At 41.0% G+C, this 25,771-nt stretch overlaps 1 protein-coding gene across 1 annotated transcript in view; it reads right to left on the bottom strand.

Moving 5' to 3' along the window:
* Window positions 1–25,771, bottom strand: part of Myo1d (myosin ID) — a 293,048-nt gene that overhangs the window by 208,777 nt on the left and 58,500 nt on the right. The window lies entirely within an intron of this gene.

Raw genomic sequence — 25,771 nt, 5'->3', positions numbered from 1 at the left:
GGAATGGGACAGCTGGTTGAAAGTATCTACATTTTTAAGGCATATGTAATATGATCCCATTTTTGTATGGGAACACACTTATGTCTGTCTGTCTATCTATATATACACTTGATAAATGAGTATATGTATGCACAGCAAGGTATTATACAACGCATGGCATGCTTATCCTTTATACACATACAGTGGGGTGATATGGATGGGGGAATGAGGAGGCAGGTCAGGAGAAGTCATGGGAACACCGTAAAATTAGCAAAAGCCCTATAATTGAAATTGCAAATAGGGACGAAAAATCTGCACAAAAAATTTAATATAAAAACATAGAAACCGCCTGGATATAGTGGGGGAGGGCCTTGGTCTTTCCTCGGAGCAATGTGCCTTGCCCTCTCTGAGGAGTGGATGAGGGAGGGATGGGGAAGGGTGGAGGATGAGAGGAGGGGAGTGGGAACTGGGATTGGTATGTAAAATGAAAAAAGATAATTTATTTTCTTTTTTTAAAAAAAATCAAATAAAAACGTTAAAAAACACAGAAACCCCACACATACTACTTACACAATAACCCATACCTATAAGTGTACAAGCCAGCGCTTAACTGTTACTGCTCAAGTGGTTGTTACCAATACACTCCATCTGCTAGAGGCACAGGCAAATACAGTCACCTTTCAGCATCCATTAGATATTGGTTCCAGGAGTCCTCACAAATAACAAAATTCGTGGATGCTTGAGTACCTTATGCAAAATGTCCTAGATCTGTGTAAAGTCCATGTATATACTTCTCCATTTTTTTTTTTTTTTTTTTGAGACAGGGTTTCTCCGTAGTTTTTTGGTTCCTGTCCTGGAACTAGCTCTTGTACACCAGGCTGGCCTTGAACTCACAGAGATCCGCCTGCCTCTGCCTCCCGAGAGCTGGGATTAAAGACGTGCGCCACCACCGCCCCGCACTTCTCCATATTTTAAATAATCTGTAGGCTATAATAATTCTCCATACAAGTTATACGCTATCTAAATAGCCCTTACGTTTCAAATCTGCAGTTGGCTGGTTATAAGGATACCACATCTGTGAATATGGGGGGAAGATTGTGTTTCTCTTCCAAAGCTGAATGAAGAGTGCCCATACAGACAAAATGCTGGTCCATGGGTAGTTTGTCTCTTAGTACCCTGCTGTTTATAGCCAATAGATAAAGAGAATTAAGTGTTTGGGCCTGAAAAGCAAGTTTTTAAAACCTCCTTTAACATGGAAGTTTATCAGCTATAATTAAGAGTGGAAACAAATAAGTACAGATGCTGTGAACAATAAGTTAGAATTTTTACCAAGTAGTCGGCAGGTATTTTAATAAGAGTTATTAACTAGTGAGGTTTTCTGTGCATTTTTCTATTGTGGGTTTCCCACTGACAGTAAAAGCACTGACTCTGGGGTCCTTCACATCTGGGCCTGAATGCTCACATTACTAACTTAACGGTCGTGAGACTTTGTAAAACCTGCTTACCCTCCCCATGCTTCAGCCTCTCCAGCTGTTCAATGGTAATAATCAGACCCCTCTATCCCTGTGGCAGTGAATAAGTGCTTTTCCCTTTTTTCAAAAAGTGGCAATTAATTTTATACTCTATTATGTTATGTGTGAAAGTGATGTTTGTTTGCATGTTTTAAGATAGCGTCTCTGGCAGCCCAGGCTAGTCTTGAACTATGTCGCCAAGTCTGGCCTTCAATTCCTGATACTCCTGCTTCTGAGTAGAACTGGGATTGCAGGTGGGTACAGATCCTTTACCAAATGTTTTTATTTTTATTAACACTGCCACTACTCAATAGCCTCTATAGATGAGGAATAGACTAAATGATCAAAATGTCATTATTTGTCAATCAACTGCAAGTCACCAACAAGATATCTACCTATACAGCTTATGTTTAAAGACTCACAAATGTTGCCAGGCAGTGGTGACGCATGCCTTTAATCACTCACGGGCAGAGGCAGGCAGATCTCTAGTTCAAGGTCAGCCTGGTCTACCAAACAAAAACGAAAAGACCCACAACGTGAAGCTGTGGAGATGGGCTCAGTGGTTAAGATTGTATACATTTTTTGCAAAGGATCAGAGTTCAGTTTCCAGCACCCATGACAAGCAGCTCACAAGTGACTGTAACTCTCAATCCAAGGACTCCAATACCCTCCCCTTTGGTCTCCAAGAGCAATGGCACAAACCCTCTCCACAAGAACATACATTAAAAAAAAACCCACAAAGAAATAAAAGGTAGGATTCAGCACTCAAGTCTCTCTGGTTGGATCTGGAAATGTTCAAGACATGCTTAGCAGGCATCACCAAGAAAGAACAGGGTTGTTTAGTTTTCAAAACTGTCCAAACTGAAAAAAAAAATGAAAAGGAACAACAGGCTGGTAGGGAAAAAGTTACTTCACAAACTTGATACTCTGACTCAGAAGCACAAGCAATGCTGTATGTGACAGAGTGTTGTCCCGTCCCCAGTGTATTTAATAAGGCATTTTCTCACTGAATAGTTCTTAGGGCCACAAATGGAATAGTCTCCAAAATTCTGTATTAGTTCAAATTAAATATTTTTTTTATTAAATCTCTAAGCATCACATTTTCAAGATACAATTAGAATAAATGCACAGTAGCAGCTGTGGAGGCATACATCGACGGCCCCAGTATTTGGGAGGCATAGGCAGGAGAGCAAGAGATCAAGGGCAGCTTGTTTCAAAAGGTATAAAATGCATAAATCATTTGTTTATAAATAATGTTATTTATAAGTCATAATATTTATCCTATCTGCTGACTTGAAAACTGTTTTAGAGGCTCAACAAAATATAATATTAAACAAATGCTTCAGCAATTTGTAACAATGATAGAAAGTTACTTTTGAAATTCTAAACTGGTTTTCAAATGACTTTAAACTTGGTTAAATCTCAAAAATCACCACTAGGTGGTGCCACCATACACTCTAAAACCAACTTGGGAGTTTCACGAGGCTTTGGAGCCTGAGGGCGGAGGTGAAGAGAAAAGCTGTGCAGTAGGTCCTTTCAGGACTTCCCTGGGGAGGATCTGTAGTAATTACACTAGAAACCCTGTGACACCCTGCTCCAAAAGTACAATGAAAGTATTCCTGTGATCTTTGTGTGTAAACCTGTTATGACCAAGTGTCTATTTTGTATACTACAAGGGGTCTAACTCTGGAAATTAAAAGAGGCAAAATCAAGAAAATACTGTAAATAAATCATAACGACAGAGTATAATAGGAAAGATAAAAAATTATGTGCTATAGTATTTTTTTCTAGTAGAAATAAAGTAGACATGTAGCTTTTAAAAAGACAAGGGGGGGATGAAGTCAGGTGATGGGAGGAGAAATGACTGGAACTCATTGTACACACATGTGAAATGGCCAAGTCCAGCAATAAACAAAAGGGAGAATGAATACTGGGCAAATAGACAAGGATTAAAAAAAAGATTTGAGATAAAATAAATGAGACGGAGGCAGGCAGTGGTGGTGTACACCTTTAATTCCCACAGAGGCAGAAGTAGTTGGAGCTCTGAATTCAAACCCAGCTTGGTCTATAGAGTAAGTTCCAGGACAGCCAGGGCTACACAGAGAAACCCTGCCTCAAAAAACAAACAAGCACACAAAACCCCAACAACAACAATAACAAAAAAACCCAGAAAGACAAAATGAAAGTATGATAAAGAAAATTATGGAACTAGAATATAACTGAAGATCACATTTTGGTGTCCCAGACACCATCTGATAACAGTAACATTTAAAAACAATAAATACGCTACAAAAACAAAAACCCAGTAACAGCAGACACTGCCCTCTAAAGCATCTCAAGGCACATGAACTAGGTACTCTAGCAACAAGAGAGTTTTCCAGTGACCACATCTACCAAGATCTGCCTCTGGCTCGCTCTGACTCAGGCAACTGTTGAGTGTCCAGCATCCTGGTTGGCCTGGCTAAGCACAACCGAGGCGCGGCCAGTTAGTCTCTGTTCAGCTCCAGGAGCATCTGCTGCAGAGCTGGCATCCACTCACAGCCCTTCTCCCACAAGGGGATGCACCCACTGTGAGTGAACTCTGCCTCTGGACATTGGTGGCACCACTTAGAGCTGGGTTGTTCCATTGTCAGATTCCTTTTCCATAAGCTGTTTCCCCACTTTTTATGTGCAAACAATAAACTATGCATTTGAAAATGAAAAAAAAATCAGTAACTGTTAGAAAAATAGACAGCAGCTTTGGAAAAACAAACAAATGAAAAAAAATCACAAGGCACTGGTGTGGGGAATTGAACTGTGTTCCCCAGACAATATACTAGGAAGTCCTAACCGTCCTGTGTTGGAAACAGGCGTCTGCAGATGTGATCAAGATGAGCTCATGAGGGTGGACTTTAGAGAAGGGGAAATGTCACACGTGGACACAGACAGAGCCATCTGAGGCAGCACAGGTCAAGGAAGAAATACCATCTAACCCCCACAGTCTTTCTACCCGTACCAGAAGCCAGAAGAGACCAGAAAGGGCTGTTCAGAGTCTGGTTCTGCTCACACTTTGATTTTGGCCTTTTTGTCTTAGGACTGTGGACAATAAATTCCATAGCAACCCTAGAAATAAGTTTTATCATAATAAATTCCATGAAAATGTGTCTCAGCTTCCTTACAAAAAGAAATTCAAATTACATCAGTAGGATATACCTTCTCTCCTATGATCAAGGGACTTGGCAGTGAACTACCGAGTATTAATAAGAACTTGAAGTCCTGGGCATTGCCTATCCCTGTCATAAGCACTGTCGTGATGTGACCACTGTCACCCCTTCTGATCTGCTCTCCACATACCACTAAATAGGACCTGAAAATACATAGCTATTAGAAAGGCCTGGTCTTCAATTATTTCAGCAGGAAGTCACAATCTTGCCAATGCGACAGCCGGACAGTGGTCTGTGTCACACCGGTACCCCATGATTGTATGGCCTGGCCTGGAACACCCAATTCTTTCTCCATCTAGAAGCTCACACATATTTGTTTCCCTCATAGTAATTATGATAAATAGCTTTTAGGGGAACAGAGACTATAACCGCCCTGCTTACTGCTCTACCTTCAGCATGTAATCCATGTAATACAATCTGTATACATGTAATCCAAGTAATACAGTCTGTATTAGCAAGGAATGGTTAGACATTTAGTGAATAAAATCAATAGTGAGTGGATAAATCTCTAGCACATCTCTTTCAGGAATTGTCTTGTACCCGGCTTATGGACAAAATTCAGGTTATCAGGTATGATATGAAAAGCCTTAAATTGTCTAACATCATTTTCCCCTATTCCTATGGTTAATCCTAGCTTCTGCTGGATGTTAGCTTATAAGTTTCAAAAGTAAAGGGGAGGTGTAATGATAAAGTGGCAGAAAAGGTACCTTTGGCAGGCCAGGCCAAGGTGAGCTGCTAAGAGATCATGCTATGTGACATATCTAATGTAAGAGATGTAGTGGGGTAGGGAGGAGAGAGCAAAAGGACATCTCGGAGTGAGAACAGACAGAGACAGCGAAGTACATGAGGGCGGGCAGACAGACAGACAGACAGACAGACCGGGAGGCAGAGAGAAGTAACAAGATAGACAGAACGATCTGGCGTGGCCGGGGCCTTTAGGGATGCTCCTGCCCATACACAGCTCCATAGAACTCGCAGTGATGCAAATGCGCAGCACCTGGCAGCGGCCATGGCAAAAGCTGCAGTCACCTCTGCCTCCACTGGTTGGCAGGCATGCCAAATTTACAACAGGAGGGAGAAAATACAACAAAATGTCATCTAATATTTAAAAGATGGGCCCTATATTCGTGTCCCCACAGAAAATAATCGGTTTCTCTTTTTATGTGAGCAGCTTCACAGGCAGAAAAATGAAAGAGTTACTTACTCCAACTCAAATCTGATATACCATTTTCACTGCTGGAGAACATGGCTGCCAAACAAGTGGGGTTAAGTAAACAATTAGGGGCTTGTCCCTGAATGAGACTAATTCTCTCTCTCAGTAATCATCTGTAGCCTGCAGTTCTTCGTTGAGGGGTGGGACTCTGTGAAATCTCCCTCCACACTTTCTCCATTAGATGTCTATTAATATCATCATTGTAAGGTCTGGTTCAGGCAGCCATTTCTGGTCTCACAGAGGACTTACTGGTCCTCTGGCTCTTACAATCTTCCACCCCCTGTTCTGGAATGGTCCCTGATCCTTAGGTGCAGGAGTTGTTGTATACACACAAACAACAAAAATAGACTCAGCAGATTGTGTTTATATATTTGTGTGTGTGTCTGTCTGTCACAATAATAAAGAAAACAGGCTATTAACGTGGGATGGAGAATGGGGCAGGGGAGGGAGACAGATGGGAGGGTTTGGAAGAAGGAAAGGAAAGGGGGAACTGATATAATTGTATTTTAATTAAAATATATTAAATAAGAATAGGAAGTAAAAAAATAAAAATAAAGATACAGTTAGAGTTCCAGTTGGGTGGCAATAGCCTTTAGGTCTGGGGTAGGGTTCTCCAGAAGGCTGTAAAAGCTTTAAATCAGAGTCCAGTAGAAGGTACTCTTCCTCCTATCACCAGCATTCACAGATCTAGAAACTGAGAGGTGAAAATAAAAATGGTTCCACTCAGGGTCACCCTTAGTGACCCACTGGATCACTTACCCCTAGTGACACTCTCGATCACTGTCAACCCTAGTGACTCACTAGAGACACTTTTGCTTCCTGTTTCTGGAATCTTGTGTTCAGCAGGCCTAAAAGTTTTGGTTCCAGCATGAAGAATGCTTCTGTCAGGAGGCACAACAAACACCCCATTGACTTTCCCTGACATTTTGGGCTCCTAATGGCTTTGAGTCAACTGGCTAGGAAAGGAGTAACAGCAATGGGTGAGGTGTGACTGACCCAGTCTAACACAGGGACACTGGACATCCGAAATACAGAAGATTTTTTTTGTATACCTTGTTACCAAGACTAAAGTTAACAAGAAGTCACAACAACCCAATCCAGGCAGAGTGATCAAGAGCTCAGACCCTTCAGGAATGAAAGCAAAAGGTCACTCCTCCAGATAAAGAACCAAGACTCGCCGAAACACTTGATGAGAGCAGAGGAAATGCAGAACAGGCAGAAGAAGGTGGTTATAAATACCAGTTTAAGATCATGTGATCATAGCAGAAAGAAGGGTTATAATAGACATGACCGTTTCTGTTCTATTTGTTAGGAATATTCTTGTTCACATATTAAATAGGAATTTGTGGCCTTTTTTCTATTTATCACTAAATAGAATGTTTTATTATGTAACACTGATTGAGATCATATTAGAGGTTAAGTGTGGTAAACCTTTATCATGATATTTAAGCTAAAGGACATTCCAAGATTAAACATTACTAAGAGGACTTTGCTGCCGAAGCTCTTAGGAGCCCAGAAGAAAGCAGTTCAAGTCTTAGACACCAGCCACCAGAGCTGCAACTATTGGTTTGATTTTGTTTCGGTCTGACTGTTCATTGCTACAGTCTTGACTTTTCTCCTGTGGAATAAGAATCTCTACTTGGGACGATAATATGTTGAACAGATGTAACTTGGTTTTGATATTTATATGTGCTTACAGTTAAGAGACTTGTAACTTTTAAAGCATTATGATTTTTTAAGGTTTGGGGGATTTTAAAAGTGGGTCATATTTGATATTATGAAATATACATGAGACATAGGGAAACACAGTAGGTTGGAACTTGAATTGGAGGAATAACAGACCATGGAGTAGAGAGAAGAGAGAGGAAGTAACAGTAGGCGTGTGCATTTCCTAACTGTACACTCAAGATGCCAAGAAGGAATAGCACCCAGGTGTAGGTGTGCAAATACCATGGAAATGAACTGAAGTCTGCACAGACTAAAAGAACCCACAAGATGAATCCAGAGTTTCTTGTAGAACCAGAAAGTAGAGAAATGCTCGAATGACAGCTTGAATGGGCCCTCTGGGACCACCTGAGAAGCTGGCGCAAAAAGAAATGAAGTCAGTGACAGATTTTAATTCATGGAACACAGTAAACACCCAACACGATGCAACTAAAGACATGTACAAGACAGAAGGTGCTTCTCCTTACAGGACAATGTCAAGGCATACACATAGGGATGACGTTAGAACGTCATCAGTAGTTACAATATAAGGGCCAGGATATTTACAGAGCCTCAGAGTACCTCCCCACAAACTGATTCTTACTTTTAAAGGGAAAGACAATAACTTTACAGCAGAGGAAGTTTATGAACACTAAAATCAAGTCATTAAAACTAGAATCACCAGTACCAGAGCAAACTGATACACGCTTGTGACGGTTAACTTCACTATCGACTTGTGACTGGGCCACAGGGTACCCAAAGGCTTAACTAAAAGCATATTTTGGGTACGTCTGCATGGGCATTTCCAGGTAAAATTAACCTTCTAATTAGTGAATTGCTTAGAGCATTTTCTCACCCCATCCTGTTAAAGATCTGAAGAAAATAAAACCCAATTCAAAACAACAAAAATCACAGTTTTTTCTCTTGTCTGTCTTTGAGGTGGGACACCAAATTTACTGTCTTTGGGTTTAGAATGGACTTCATACCATCAGCTCTCTTGGTCCTTGGGCCTTCAGACTCAAACTGAAAACTGTGCCGCTGTCTTTCCCAGGTCTCCTGTCTGCTAGCTGCGGACCACAGACTTCCGAGCCTCTGTAACTGCTTAAGCAGACAGATGCCTTACAGTAAATCTCTCTTTTATATCTGATAGGCTCTCTTTCACCAGAGAATCTAGGTTAATACAGACTTGGGAAACAAGAGCAGTTTTGGAGGGCAATCTAGGATGTGCGAGTTTTCTCAACTGCTGTGAAGTTTCTAGAATAGGTCTTCTAACCTGATTGAAGGTTCTGCTGCAGATGGTAAAGACAGAGTTCGCGGTCTATCAGGAAGACAAGATAGGTGAAAGACCATCGCACACTTTGTCAGCCATTTATAAGAAGCAGGCAACTGGAAGTCTTTGTGTTTGGCACTGAACATTTTGAGAAATCCAGAAAATGTGACATTAGATGGTGGATCCTAACATTGCTGGACAAGGTAGTGAGAGAAAAGGGTGAGCTTAGGGATCTCAGTTGAACTAAAGAGCAGCACACATGGCCTGAAGGAGACACTGAGCAGCCCCAAGACTGAGAACCCAGAGGCCAGCAGGTCCTCCTGCTAAGACGCAGGGAGGAAGGCACAGCAATAAGTGCAGCAGCCCAAGCTTAGAGCCTGAACCTCATCCAGAGCAATGAAGGTTGAAACTAGAAGACAGTCTACAAAAATAACTGCAAAGGGCCCGCTCAGGAAAATAAAGCAAGGCTGAGTCGCACATTCCAGACTGTAGGGCACTAAGGAGACATGACAGGTAAATGCATGGTACACTCCTAGTTTGGATCAACAGTAGGGGGAAATTGCTTTTAGGGTATTACTGGAACAACGGATAAAATAAGAACGTCAGCTAAGAGTCAGACACTGAATTGTGACAAAATTACATTTCCTGATTTTGATCACTGTGCTGTGGTGAAGGGAACATTCTTGTTTTTAGGAAACATGCCTTGAATTATTCAGTGGATCATGATGTCTCCAACATACTCTCCAAAAGTAAAAATAATTATATGCATACATAAAAATATAAAGAGAGAAGATCAGAAACAGAGCAAAATACAAAAACTGGTGAGGAATAAGAGGTATTTGTTTTTATACTATGTTTTCCATGAATATGAAATTAAAGGATGATAATTAAAAGTTTAAATTCCAAGCCTCTTTATATAGCAAGTTTAAATATCTATCGATCTATTAGCTGTGACAAGGTGATATAAACTAGCAAAAGACGCAGATGATACAAAAGATAGACAGTGGAAAGTATTTCTCTCACATCTTTCCCTTTCCTGTGAATTCTTCTGGAACATCCTCTTCCTACGTATATACAAGTGTGTCTATGTAGGTCTTAAATGATTATTAATGTGTGTAAACACATGGCATGCGGGTGCATGCCCGCCACAGCACACATGCCATCAGTTCTTCCCTGCTACCTTTCATAGGTTCTGGGATTGAACTCAAGGGTCAGGCTCGAGCAGCAGGCTGCTAGTGCTTTTATCTGTTGAGCTAGTTCACCACCTGGTAATAACTTTTTGATTTTTTTATTAACATAAACACATTTTTTCCTAATTAAAATATTTATCTTGGCAAAAACCTCACATAAGCAGATAGATAAGTCTCATGCCTACAGGCCTGCACAGTATTGAGTTCATCCCACTGGACATTCACATTGTTGATCAATACTTGTTACTGTGGATAAAGCAAGTGTAAACATACGGTGTTTATTTTCCTTTGGGCATATATGCTTGTGCACCTGTAGAACACACTTCTGTGATGACAAGTGCTGCTTTAAAGTCTACTTGCAGGAGCTGGAAGGATGGCTTGCTATTCTTACAAAGGATCTGGGTTTGGTTCTTAGCACCTACATGCATGACTCTTTTTAACTCCAGTTCCAGGTGATCCCATGCCTTCTTTTGACCTCCATAGACACTAGACATGCACATGGTACATATACATACATGCAGGCAAAATGTTCACACAGTATTAAAACTAAATACATCTAAAAAATTTTAAAGGCTACATGCAATTTAAATTTTTGAATTATTAAAAAATAGTGAGATAATATAGTTTATAATTGTATTTACAATGTGTGACGTTTCTGGTTCTGGGTGTGGGCTTTTTAACTACTGATCCTGGGCTATTTTGAAAGGAGATCTTATACTGCAAAGTACACAAAACTTTACACCTTTGTTTGCCTGCTCATGCACTGATCACTGGGTGACTGCCAACTTTAGAGAGGCTTGAATCATTTAGTTTATCTACTTTGTAGGACTATGAACAAGGACTATGTGTTAGAAAGAGAAGGGATTTTCAAGTCACACAGCCCTGGGGCCTGAGGCTTGAATCCTAATTACTAACTATATGCTTTCGTATATATCTGAGTGGTCAGTAAGTACCCAGGAGCCTGAGTTGAGAGGAAACTACGAACTATATTACACTGTTCCATGCTTTATATAAACGGATAATGTCACATAGTAAGCACAATAATTGGGTTTAAAAATTAGCTATTTTAAAAACTATTCTTTTGTTCTTACTCTCCTCTCCACACATCTTCAATCCCGTGGTTTCAGAAATTTCTGATAGAAATAGAAAGAATGCCACAGTTTAGAGAAGGAGACCTAGCCCAGCTTTAAGAGTGGGAGCTCAAAGAAGTCCCTAAGGCTCATGTTGCCTGACATTTGAGTTATTTGTAATACAGCTACTACACAGGCAGTTCCAAGCACTTCTTGATTTCAACTGTCTTAAAATCACTTTGAACTGGAAGGTTTGTATTTGTCTTTTACTGACACAGAGGCTTGCAGTTCACAACACGTATGAGAACCCTTGCTAAGCGCAGTCACCTGCATGGATGTTGCTGGGCCATTGATAGCACAGGAAAGCGGCACTGGCATAAGTGCCCTCTGTACACGGTCACGAATTAACACTGACTAGATCAGTGATTCTGGTTAAGTTACCACACTTCTGTGCCGATTGGGACAGTAATAGTGCTGGGTTAGTCGGATCTCTATTGCTCTACCAAATGTAGTGATGATGTCTAAGTAGAAATAAAAGGTGATTTTGGCTTTAGACTTTGGAGCTTTCAGACTGGTAGCTCTTATTGCTTCAGGCCCTTGATAAGAAGCATACAATGGTGGGGATATGTGGCAGAGTAAAACCTGGCATCTCAAGGGCCGGGGAGCAAAAGATGGTCCTTACCATCTTTTAAAGTTGGGCATTCCATAATCTCAAGGGCATAATAACCTAAATTATGCTTCAATAATCTAAAGATCACTAAAGATTACATACCAGCTCTTAAAGCTTCTACCACCTTCCAATAAGGGAGGGACTGTACTTTTATCACAAAGACCTTTGAAGACATTTTACAAACAAACTAGCTGGGCATGGCAATGCATTACCTGTAATCCCAGTACACAGGAGGCTGAAGCAAAAAGATCAAAAGTTTGAGATCAGCATGGGTTAATCCTGCTGGCTATAGTGAGACTCCTGTCTAAAAAGCAATGACAAAACGCCATCCAAACTACAGCATATAACCACCTCACGAGACTGTTACCATAAATGAGATGCCCCACATGAAGTCCTCCACACACTACTGGTGCAAACTAAGAGCATAATTAACTAAGCACTATTCTTATCAGCTGCATCCCTGTAAGTCTTTTAAATATTCTTATTGCTGTCTTTGCATTTATTTGTATTCATGTGTTTGTTCATCCAGCTTACTATTGTTCAGCATTCATGTTCCAAGGTTTCTGAGCTATGAGTAATAGACAACTGACCCATTTTTGCCTTACTGCAAGTAAGAAGAGAACAGACACTAAATAGGGGCTCCAGAAGAGACAACCAAGTATATACTGCACTGGTAAGAGGAGGAACCAAGTCTCTGAAGACTCCAGAGTAGAACAGGCGATGACCATGTTCCAAAAGAGAGAACAAGAGAGGATGCTGGGAAAGGAGGGACTGACACATCATCTGAGGGGTCTGGAATGGATCTGGAGCAGGAGATTGTGGTGGATCCTATCTCTTTTGGTACAAGGGCCTGAGTGCCTGCTGACTGACCACTAGGAGGCTACTGCAATAGTCTGAGGAACGAAGGAGCTTCAGACAGTGGGATTTAAAGACAGAACTGCTCAAACAGGATAACTTACTGTTTGCTAAAAGAAAGGAGGCGGAGGTGTTATGGTTACTCACAGGAGCAACTGAGCAGACTTAGGGACATACAGCAGAGGAAAAGGCAATTTTAAGAGGTGGCTATGGGGCTGGGGAGATGGCTCAGTAGCAAAGTGCTTGTTAGAAAGGACCTACGTTTGGATCCCCAGAATCAACATAAAAGCAGAATGTGGTGGTGGCTGCATGTAATCCCAGAACTTGGGGTAAGGGTCTGACTGGCCAGCCGGCCAGCGAGCCTAGCCAGCCAGTGCACACTGTCTGACAAATCAAGGTGGAACTGGTTAAAAGTTCAGAGAATAAGCAACTGTGGAATGCTCCACCTTAAACCAGAGTCTATATTACCCATCACTCCAGACTCGGAGAACACTGAAAAGAGGGGAAGAATGAAGAGCAGAGGCTGGGGAGGAGCAATGTGAAGCAGTGTCTTCTGGGTATGACATAGCTCACACACATACAGACTCACCGCAGCTGTAGTTACCCACGCAAGACCTACTCAAAATCAGGCTGTTCAACATCTTTTCATGGAACAGGGAGCCTGTATGGCTCTATCCCTAAATGACTACTGACAGTAGCTGCAGAATGGGCGTCACTTTCTTCAGTGGTGTCGTCATTGATAAGGTGCCCACACTCCAGTGAACAATCTCTCACTGATTAAACTCCGTGGGTCATATGCACCAAAAGGCATGAAAGTGTGTGTGTGGTGGGGCTTGTTAGGAAGAAAGATTTCAGCAGGGGATAATGAGACAGGATAATGGGTTGAAAGGAACTAAAATTCATTATATGCATGCATGAAACCGTCAAAGAATTTTTAAAAATTAACAACAGACTTCAAGGCCATCCTCAGTGTGGCTATCATTTACAAGATTTCTGCTTTGGGGCTGCAGATGTAAGCCTCAGTTGAAGGAGGGAGGTTAGGCTGAAGCACACACACTGCTCCCATGCTGGGAGTATCCATGGGATACATGAACTCTTCTCACAGTGCTTACTGCATGCCAATGCAACTCCTTTGATGCCAGCAACCCTTGGGAAATCAGAATGTCAGGTAGTACCCCCACGTGAAATAGTAATAGCTGCTCCTTGGGGGCCTCTGCATAATGGCTGGGCATTGGGGAACAAAGTTTTGTAGGTAAGGAGAAGGAAGCTAAATTTACGGAAGACTAAAGAATATGTAAAAGATAAAAGATATCACCATTACCATTGTGCAAGGAGTTTTCGTCTTTAAATGTTATTTGAAATAGACGATACAGCTTTGCTCCTGTGTCAGAACCTTTCCTTAGAGCCGGGCAGAGCCAGAGAGGTTGTTCCTACTTTTCCTAGTGCACTGCACTGGGAGCCAAGGGAGTTTTCACAGAGGCAGAGACCTGGAGCCACGGAGAGACTTGTTCTTCCATTCTCAACATATTAAATGGACCTGCATTCAGACTATCAAACTCAACACAAAGACAAACATGATTTGGACCATCTAGTACTCTGCTTTACCAGCTGGTCCATCTCCACTTGTGAAAATAACCAAGAGATATCTACACTCAGGAATAGCAGACATCAGGAAGCAAACTAAGGGAGTAAGAATGTGGTGGCAAAGAAAAGTCAAACTCAAAACAGATCAAATGCACCAGGAAATGGAAAAAGCAAATAACAATTTCTCCTACTTTTTCTCTTAGCTCTTCCCCTTCTGCTTTTCTAGCAGAAATCAATTTCTTTTATTGTTCAATCAAATTAAGAAAGGAATTTTTGTAGGTGGATCGGCTGCCAGCTGAAGACAAATACTATGTAACATTTGCTTTTTGTTGAAGTGCCACTGCACAGGAGCTTTCTAGGCTGAGAGGCAAGCTCAACCTTGCTCACTGAGGCCATGACCAGTTTCTTTAAATGCCTATTAACATGACATTACACAAAGCAAAAGCTAAGACTACTTATAAATAGCATTAGTTCCAAATCTTAACTCCAACAAATCCCACCAGCCTCTGGGAACAGTAATTGAAACTAGACAATGACTGAATAAATTTTAGCATTCTTATTTTTAAATTTCAGAAAATAGTCTGTCTTAAGTTTTTGCTTATATAATCCCTCTAAGTTTAAAAACAAGGGTTTGGCCAGTATATCTGGCAGAGCCAGGCTAAGAATCCAGCTGGCTCACTGCATGTGTGGTGGGGCCAGAGTAAGGATTCTATCAGTGCACTGGGGTGTTCAGCAGGGCCAGGGTCTAGGCTGTGGTCTGTTTGTATGCATGCTTGGAAAATTAGTTATCTATAGGAGGACTAAGCAAAGAATATGCTGAGAATAATGGAAGCCAGGTTTCTCCATACTGCAGAAGGAAATTATAGATATGGAAGAGGAAAAGATTCATATGAGTCTATGAAATGTGAGATACTAATATGAGCTCATATCTAATATAGAGAAAGAAACATCTCATGATATTCAGAAGACCTTCAAAGACACTGTGGATGTCCAAATTCAAAGATGATCATGCCCCTTATATAAAATGGTGTATGTTTATATAACCAATGCATATATTCCCATATACCTTAAATCATCTCTATATTACTTATAAAACCTAATATAAGGCCTACATACTACTTCAATTGCACAGATTCAGTGAAATACACTGTAAATTCAAGTTTTGCTTTTTGGAGCTTTCTGAACCATCTTATTTTTCAAATATTTTCCATCTGCAGTTGGTCGAATCTGTGGCTGTGGAACCCACAGACACAGGAGCTGACCATGCATGAATGCACCCTGCCCATTTTCCAGCTGTTTGCTAAGGAGCCTAAGGGTAGTGACATGCCAGGAACAACCACACCTGCCAACCAGATCCTCATTCCCACTCAGCTACCCCCATGCACAGCCCTATTAATTTTTGCTCTAGTCTTGGCAGTGTGATCTATAGCTTTTATCATGACTAGCCTTCAAAGACACACACATAACCATTGACTACAAGGGAGAGAGACTAAATAGGAATGAACTTGCAACACGGATCACCACTCATAAAGAAAGGGTTTATGCCCCGAAAACAGTGTGGTCACTTGTTAAAATATCTAACACGTCGGTACCTTCGCATAAGCCCATATGGATTCTGCTAATAAAGTCCTTCTTTGGCTGTGTATGTCCAGCACCTTACTAGAACAGTACATTAGTAACTGGAGGTAGTTGTTAATTCATACAAAAAATAGTTCTAAAAGAATATTATTGGTCGAGTAATACAAATTTATTCTTAGAGTACGGGGGTCAAAGTTCAAAAACGAGGTTTCTGCAGTGTCTGTATCCCCTATTGGGGCTTCAGAAGAAAGTCCATTCCCGCCTTTCCTAACTCCTAAAGGTTGGCTGCACTCTTGGGGCTGTGGTCCCTTCCTTTATCCTCTGCTTTTCCTGACTGTCCCTAAACTTTATTCTTACTATAAGCTATAGGAAAATATTCTTTTTTTCTTGAGGAAGGACATGATGATCAAGTAGATTGAAAGTTTTTCCTTTCTGCAAATTAAAATATAAAAATATCTTTTTGAGAAGAAAAAAATTTTCTCATTGTTGGATCTGTGTTGGGAGTTAGCCTGAGTTTTAAAAAACAACTTTCACATTTATGAAATCTCAAACTTAAAATTTGTAAGGAAAACATTAAGAAATAAACTCCCAAATATTTTTCACTCAGATGATCCTGCCCCTTGTATTTTTATAAACATTGTTTATATATATTTGTGTATACAACCAAATGTGTATAAGCACACATAAAATTATAACATTATCATAATCCACTACTAAGATTAACCAATTGATTTCAACCATAGAATTTATATATAATTATATTCTTTAAATGATGCACAGTTCAAGTTTCAAAAGATAACAGATATTGCAAAACACAAATTTTGTCTTGCTTTTTAATTGTTATGTATATCACATGATTACATTTTAATCCAATAATCAAGCAGAGACACCAAGAAGAGTCAGAAATGTAAGAAAGAAACCAGGGAGCCAGACAGGTAAGTGACAGACAGGAAGTATGCCAGGTGGGAAATGGTGGAGAGCTAGACCAGTGTGCTCCCTGCAGGAAGGAAGCAGCAAGGTTTACTGGCAGATGGCACCCGTTCTGAAAATGTAGTTGAGGTGTGTCAGAACTTCGGATTTTTCAGGGAAGCTGAAAACATGGATTTTAAAAAAGGGATAGTATTCTGTCTGAAATTGAAGCTAAAGTTTAAAGAATATAAAATTGTCTTGAGGGGGGAGGAAAAATAAAAAGAAACGACAGCTTGCATAAAACCTATCACATCATCAGCTAACAGGTGTAATAACAGTCCCCATTTAATCTGTGGCTGTGACTCACCAGAGTTCTAACGTAAATAGGTTATACACAGTGTGCAAAACAATGAGAAAATGACCCTGCCCCAAGGATCCTGGAGTCAATTCTCTTGCAAGGGAAGTGATGCAACACCAGCTACACTCTGCTGGCAGGGACTGAGTCCACATTACAAAACAACATCTGCAAAACAGAGCTCTTAAAGGAGCCGTCCAGAGTATTCCCACTTAGAAAGGATCTGCTTCACCGTAATTACTAAGAAGCTTGTGATGATTCAAAAGAACAAAGACTTTTGGTTCCGATTTTTTTTTTAAGATAACACAAATAAAGAGCTGGAGAGATGGCTCAGCCGTTAAGAGCACTTTGTACTTTTGCAGAGGACCTGAGTTCAGTTCTCAGCACCCACGTTGGGTCTCACAACTTTGTACAGAATAGGTCCAGGGGATCCTATTCTGGACTCTGAAGGCACCTGCATTCTCATGCGCACATACCCACCCCAACCCAACACACAGGCATATAATTAAGATTAAAGGAAGTCGAAAAACAGAAGACAAAGGGATTTTCTTTGCATTCAAAGGCTAACTGTAAAATTTATGTAGTAATAGCAGCAACTAACTACTATGACTACTGTTCAGTTTACAAAAAATACAGTTAAATATGTGTGTGTGTGTGTGTGTGTGTGTGTGTGTGTGTGTGTGCATTTATTTATTTATTTATTTATTTATTTTTCTTCCTGAGACACAGGGTTTATCTGTGTAGCTTTGGAGTCTGTTCTGGAACTCACTCTATAGACCAGGCTGGCTTTTAAATCACAGAGATCCATTTGCTTCTGCCTCCCAAGTGCTGGGATTAAAGACGTGTGCCACCACCGCCAGGCAATATTTTTAAACATTTTATACCATAACACTTTAAAGTCTTTTCCATAAGGCTTTTCTAGGCTTTGCTATCCTAAAGTCACTTCCCTCCTCCCACTGGGCTTTCAGGACAATTACTACCTCTAACTTATCTGTTATATTAATTGCTGTTGTCTCAGAGAACTAACTCTTCCATTGTTCTTTTAAGCTAGTAAGTATTTCTATATGTTTACAGTATGTTCCACATTCATTCTTAAAATGAATATTAATTAAGATGATGTCGCTTGGTCTATGTTAGAGAAAGACATCAGTTATACAATTTTAGGCAATTTGGCATTACCATGAAACCCTAGAGTGAGATTTAGTGGTCTTACATTGTTCAGCAAAGTGCAGATCAGTTTGTATTCTCTCAAACACATGCTGAGGTTGCGTGAGGAAGTGGTGTGGACCCAGCAGTTAGCCACAGACAGGCACCAGGTTACAAAGAATAATATTTAAGGACACTGTAGTAACTCTGACTCAAAAAGATATACAGATCAGACAAAACATAAGCATTCTACTTGTAGTTGGTTGCTTGTTATGTTTATAGCCAATTTGTTAAATCAGACTGCTTCTGCAACTTAGTGTAATATTACTAGCTAAATCAGATGTCCTGTACTAAATGTATATCCCTAAATTCAAATGTCAAAACACAATCTGCAGTGCAGAGACATTACACCTTGGGTGGTCAGTAGACTATGAGAGTTCCACTGGGAAACAGGAAAAGAGCCCTGAGGAAGTGAGGCCCACGTGAAGGACAGGTCTTTATGGGGTGCGGAGCCTGTGGAAGTCTCGAACCTTATCACCTCCAGAATCCTGAAGGGTAAAGTTTAGTTATTTACAAAATATCCAGTTTAGCTAGATGGTGGTGGTGATCACGTTTAACCCCAGCACTCAGTAGCCAGAGGCAGACAGATCTCTGTGAGTTTGAGGCCAGCCTGGTCTACAGAGTCTGTTCCAGGACAGCCAGGGCTGCTACACAGAGAAACCCTATCTTGAAAAACCCAACAAAAACAAAACAACAAACAAACAAACTCCAAACAACAACATAATACCCTAAATTGATGGGTTTTGTTGTTGTTTGGCTTGGAATGGGGCTAGTAGTAGCACTAGCCAAGGACACATTTCTAAAAGAGTTGCTATAAGGGTCTGTGTTCTTTGCAGGTATCCCAGAAACTGATGGACACAGGAATTCAAACCACATTTCTAGGGACTTCATTACATGAACATGTACAAAAGCTATAGAAAATACCAGGATTAAAACTATAGGGCATTTCTTTAGTATGTGTGAGAGCCTCAGTTTAATACCTAGCCTTCCCCCGGCGCCCTCCCCCACAACAGTACCTTCTGGAGTTTAATGAGAGGTAAAAATTCATGATTATAAATCAACTTTATCCTGCCAAACCTATGGTGCCTTGCTATTTTCTATAATTTAAGTCCAAGTGTACTCTTTTATGCATCTAGGGCATTTACCATCAGAATGTCTGGCTGTATCTGTGAAAAGTGAATCTTTATGTTATGAATGCTCAAAGAGACTAACATAGGTGTGTACCTGTGTGTTTGTGGGTGTGCTTGCCTCTGCACACACGTGTGGAAGCTACAGGTCAACACCCGGAGTCTTTTCCTATTGCTCTCCATCTAGCTACTATTTGTTTGCAGTGTGCACACATGCCACAGTGTACATGAGGACACCAGAGGAGAACGTCTCAGAGCTGGACCCTGCCTTCCACATGGTTGAGATGGGAACTGTCTTGTTTCTGCTGCTGTGCTGCATCCTCCCTGGGATTCTGGGCAATTCTGTCTCCACATCTCACCTCACTGTAGTGCTAGGAGCAGAGATGTATGCCACTGTGCCCCACTTTTTATGTGGGTTCTGATAATCCAACCAAGTTGTCAGGCTTGTGCAGCTAGTACCTTTACCCACTAAGTCATTTCCCCAGCTCCCCACCTTATTTTTGAGACCGGAGTTCCTGTTTTAGCAAGCCTGGCTAGTCAGTTAGCCTCTGGGATCTGCCCGTCTCTGCCCACTCAACCAAACGCTGCCACACCTAGCTTTTATATGGGTGCTGGGATCTGAACTCAGGTTCTTATGTTTGCACAGCAAGCACTTTACCTCTGAGCCATCTCTCCAGCCCCAAGAGATGAATGTATTTTAAAAACGTTTCTCTTGGGAGCAAAGATTACATCATCTGTTAGAGTATTTTCACAGTGCCAACGGCGTGGCTTTCTATGGCGACATTAGTCAGCTCCTTACTTGCTCACCATGAATGGATTACTTATTACTTTGCCCGCCCTTTAGTTTCAGTGTATTCAGGAAAGGAGTGGTGCAGAGTAAATGGTGAATGGCATTTCCTATTTTGTAAATCTGGTAACAATAAGCCTTAACTAACATGAGGAAGGATAAACATATGTAGATTTTATAATTCTCCCTGTATGTTACACACATACTCACACCGTAGGATTATAGATTAATTTATTTTTTTTTGTTTTTTGTTTTTGTTTTTTTGTTTTTCGAGACAGGGTTTCTCTGTGGCTTTGGAGCCTGTCCTGGAACTAGCTCTGTAGACCAGGCTGGTCTCGAACTCACAGAGATCCGCCTGCCTCTACCTCCCGAGTGCTGGGATTAAAGGCATGCGCCACCACCGCCCGGCTTAGATTAATTTCATTTGAGGAAAATTCATAGTCACAAAACTTAGATTTATCAAAGTTGAACTTACTTTCACAGAAGATTTTACAGTCAGTTCAAATCAGATGGGGAAAAAGCTCCATAAAATTAATATAATTCTATTAGAATACTAGTTAATAATGCCTTGTATATCACTCCAGAAACTTCATGTGCCTATAATTAGTATACTTAGTTTTAAAAGACACGTCATATAATGCACACCATATAACATGTGTCACTGTATAAACAGAAGTACACGATAATTGCATCTGGATGCTGTTCTTCACAACTGCTATGCCTTAAGCACTCTGCAAAGATAGCTGCCTTCCCCCTCTCCTCCTGCAGTTATGCAGGGCCATGCATCATTTCTGGCTAATAGGCCACTGTGGAACACAGAGACCTGGCCAAGGCATAAAAAAGCTGGTGTTCACATGCTTTGGTGATTATAGAAGCTGTGTTTGAGATGCAGAGCCAGCCACAAGACCGAAGTGTACATGCTCAGTCACAGCCTGGGGAGGCTCCCAGATCCATAGAAGACCACAGGTAAGTGAGAAAACTGCCTTTGGTGCATGAGGCCTGCACCTTCAGAGTAGGGTGTAGTACAGCAACCCTGGCAATATTAGCATATTTGCATATTCTCTTTTTCTTCACAACAGCACAGATAACTGATGTATTAGCCCTTCTGATGTACTTTTAGACTGTTTTGTTATTATTTCTACAAATAATGTCATTATTAATGCCCTTTGGCCTACAGTTTTGCTAACATATATAAATATTTCTGTTCTGTAAATTCCTTGAAGTAAAACTGATAGATCAAAGAATAGTAAATTTGAAAGGAAATTAAGGTAGGTGTGGTAATCTCAGCACTTGGAAAGCAGGAGAATCAGGAGTTCCAGACCATGATCGGATACAGAGTAAGTTTGAGGGCATCTTGTGTTACATGCCATCCTGTCCCCCCAGAACACCAAATGAGAATATATATATATATATATATATATATATATATATATATATATATGATAATCACCAAATCAAAAGTATGAAAGGAATGCATAGGGTGGAGAAGAGATGTTGTCACATCTTACTCCACAAACTCCAGCATTTATAATTCCCCAAAACTATAACCACAAAACAATCAACAATTATTCATTTTCAATCAATTTAAACTTTACAACTGTGAGAAACCAGCCAGCATATCTTGATGTGGGTCCTCCAATGTCTACATTCCTCCTCAGTCTGACTTCAGGGTCTCCTTTAGAACTCTGTGTGTTTGCCCTTCTGTTTCTCCTGCCAACTGCTTCCCACCCTTCCTTCCTTCCTTAGTGTTTTTGTCTGTCTGGGCACTTTTCTCCACAGCTTTGTCCACAACCCATTGTCACAGGCTCCTGGGTCAGGCCACCTCTCATCCTTCCACGTGTCTTAAGAGTTGAATATACCTTCCAGCTGTATTACTCTGCCAGCTGCTTCCTGCTGGTGTCTTTGTACCCTCCTGCACACCAACACTCTGGCTTTGCCTTGCTATTTACTCTTGCCAGTCATGTAGACCACTTCTGTACCTTTAGGTGAAGATGATCATAAAAGAAATCTGTAACATTCAATATGTTTTTAAATAATTCTGTCTTCTTACACTTACTTTGGTTCAGAAGTTGTTTTTATAATTTAATGATTTATAGATCTTTTACAAAGTAGATCAACTAAATAAGTTTTCAATGTTCATTTAATTATAACTAGGATGGCTTCCTGACTTTGGCAACTGGTGCACCATGAGTAAAGGAATTGGTTCACCAAAGGGAAGTATACTCCTTCAGAAGAAAAGTAAGAGATTATGGCTGTCAAAAAGCAGTGAAGAAATAGGAATGTTAGGAGGGAGATTGAAGTAGCATCAGAAACCATGGGAAGGAGAGGAAGCAGAGACTCTAAATACAGGGAAACAGCGTTCTGAAAGTGACACTTCCAGTTCAGACACTTCCATGGCTGTGGGAACATTGCCATTAGCATGCCTTGCACAGGTCATCACATGCTGTGGGTTTAAAACTCAATGAACCCCTACAGAATGAAACGATTCATTCCACCCAGTGTGCACTCTTATTAGTGCTCATGACTGTCTACTTGGCCAACTAGGACCAGGAAGCCAAAGGAGGCTCTTCTTTTCTACCCTGGCCATACCCCAAGATGCTACCTATGCCTCTCATTCCTTTCCCCTCTGCTCTTGCCTCACACTCAGCCTGACTTGACAATACCATTAGCTTCCCTGACTCTATTTTACATCATCATTGGATTTGTTTTCTTCCAATTATGAAATGTTTTGAACAGTGTAGTAGACAATATAGATTTCTACCCACACTCTTATTAACCTTCCTCATTTGCCTAGAGCTTTGACTCTGTTCTTGAGTCCTGCATTGCCCTGCTAAAGAATACTATCTATGGAAGCATAGACTTTGTCCAAGTCAGCTACAAGTTGGAATCCCAGTCCTCTTGCTAGTGATTCTACGAGGATCTGAGTAAAGACAACAGGGAATTTTTCAGTGTTCTCAAAGGCAGATATTATCTGTTAAAAGGAATTATATACATATAAACAAAGGTATATACTGTGAGGAGCAAGAGGAACCATGGCAAAGACCAACGTCATGAGAACATGAAGCCAAGAAGCCACACTCACCAGTGTTGAATCCATCCTACCTCTGGACTTCTGATTATAGAAGTTTGACTACCAGGTAGGTTGATAAATTTGGCTTTGATTTTTGAGTTTGAACTTCCTGTGGGACTTTTTGGCGGAAATGAGATCAAAGGATTGGTGATAAAAGGGGAACACCAAGACTCGATAATTGGTGTACAAGTGATAGAGATCCACAAAAGTGGCTGTGGTCATCAGGTACAACAGTGACTCATGATAGCTAAACACTATCAGTGCTCACAATCTTAAGAGTTTCCACTCCCATTTCACATGTGAGAAAAATGAGAGCAAGCAAAGCCTAAAAACCTTACCCCAGTTTACCTGCACGTAAGGCTTTGTATTAGACTCCCTGCACTAGTCACAGCAAGGGGAGACAGCAGTCTAACATAGCAGCAAAGAAGTAGACAACCAAGAAAAGCAGCTTCAGTGGGTGTCATCCTAAAGTAAAGATTTCTCTAAGCCAGGAAGCTGGAGAGCCACCTAGAACACTAGTTCAAGGGGAGAAGCCACCCAAGACTGCCTAATGATTCTGTGCAGAAGTTTTGCCTAGGGATAATAATTCTATGTGCAACATATTCTGCTATCTAACCTCAACTTGACACTAAGTTACAAATGAGGAAAAAATATTTTTCAGGTAACTACAAAATGTCAAATACTAGGATGGGTAGAAACTTCATGTGTGTATTATGTCATTAATCCTCATAGTAACCTTAACCATAACTACATTATTTCTTCATGAATAGTTTCGTCAAGAAAATGGGACAGATGTGAATCATTCAGACCCATCATCCACTTCTGTAGCACATCCTTATTAGCTCAACTTTCAACACACAGTCAGCAGCTTCTCTTGTAAAGGTCATTATTAGCACCGGGGATTTCTTGGAAAGATATTCGGGCACTGTCTCTCCTTTAGTGTATCTTCCAATATCACCCATAGATAAGTCTGCACAGGCCTGGGTTCTAACAGATCCTATTACTCATTTATGTTACAAATATTTACTGTGTTAGGCAACATGTCAGGTGTTAGACATAATAGTGATCAGTATAATCATGGCTGCCACCATCCAGCCTAGGAGAGGAGAGAAGTCAGTGAAAGGAAAACAAAGAGAAAGAAGTGAAGAAGAAGAGAAAATGCAAGGTGATGTCAGTCCACAAAGGAAAGGTATTATATCTAGACATCAAGGCTCTGAAAAGCAATTCCAGAAATAACATCTAAGCTGAGAAGAAAGGATAGGTGGGAATTACCAAAGGGGGCTGATGTGGGAGTGTCATATATCAATCTGTTGATTTCATTGGTTAAGCAATAAAGAAACTGCTAGGCCCATTTGATAGGCCCACCCTTAGGTGGGTGGAGTAAACAGAACGGAAGGCTGGGAGAAAGAAGCTGAGTCAGAGAGTCGCCATGGTTCTCCCACTCCAGGCAGATGCAGGTTAAGATCATTCCTGGTAAGCCAGCTGGTGGGCTACAGCAGATTATTAGAAATGGGCTAGTCCAGGTGCGAGAGCTAGCCTAGAAGAGGCTAGATAGAAATGGGCCAAGCGGTGTTTAAAAGAATACAGTTTCCGTGTAATTATTTCGAGTAAAGCTAGCCATGCGGTGCTGGGTGGGAACGCAGCCCACCGCAGCTCCCTCAACAGGGGGCTAGTGGGGAAAGTATGGTGAGAAGAACAGAGCTCAACACAGATCACAGCAGGTCAGTGGCATGAGGGTCTGAGAACAATTAAGGTGTCTTTAAAGAATAGACCGATTCTAGTAAGGCTGGAGCACAGTGTGCAGAAAAGACAGTACAGGGAAAGGTGCGGGAAGGCAGCAAGAGACAAGACAGGCGAACGGATGGGTGATGACACAGGTTTAGAGTTTGGTGGGCTGATGTAAATCAGGAATCCCAGCACTGGGGAGGGCAGGGCGGCTGCCCAGCATGTGAAGGCCTTGGAATTAATCCCTGCACTGCTACAAAAAATAAGTTCTAGCCCCAAAGGAAGGTCCAGTCACTGAAGGATTTTGAGGTGTAGGTTCAGCACTTTGGAAAGCTAATTCTGGCTTCAGCATAAACATATTGAGCTTGAAGCCAATGAGACTTATTGAGTGATGGTTGCACTCATGGGACTTCACTGAGACTGATTACTGTATAATCAGATTTAGAGCTTTGTGAGTTTAGGCAGATATGTGTTCATCTGTGAGTTACGGAGAGACAAGATGCTGTGGAGAAGTGGGCACGAAGAATGACTGCATTTCTGGCTTCGATTAGCTAGATGGTAGTAGCTTTAGGCAATAGCTTTTTTTTTTAATGCAGATAAATTTCCTGAAACAGTAACACCTTTTGGTAGAGTAATTGCCACAATTCAAGTCAGAAGTATAAACAATACTTTGGGGCTGACAATTTAAATTTACTTCTCATTTTATTCCTCCTGGATTTATAAATAACAGCAAGTACTCTCTGGATTTGCAAACACAGAAATGCT

Source organism: Microtus pennsylvanicus, chromosome 11 (assembly GCF_037038515.1).
Source record: "Microtus pennsylvanicus isolate mMicPen1 chromosome 11, mMicPen1.hap1, whole genome shotgun sequence".
NCBI classification, from domain to species: domain Eukaryota; kingdom Metazoa; phylum Chordata; class Mammalia; order Rodentia; family Cricetidae; genus Microtus; species Microtus pennsylvanicus.
This window is presented reverse-complemented; position numbering and strand designations above follow the sequence as displayed.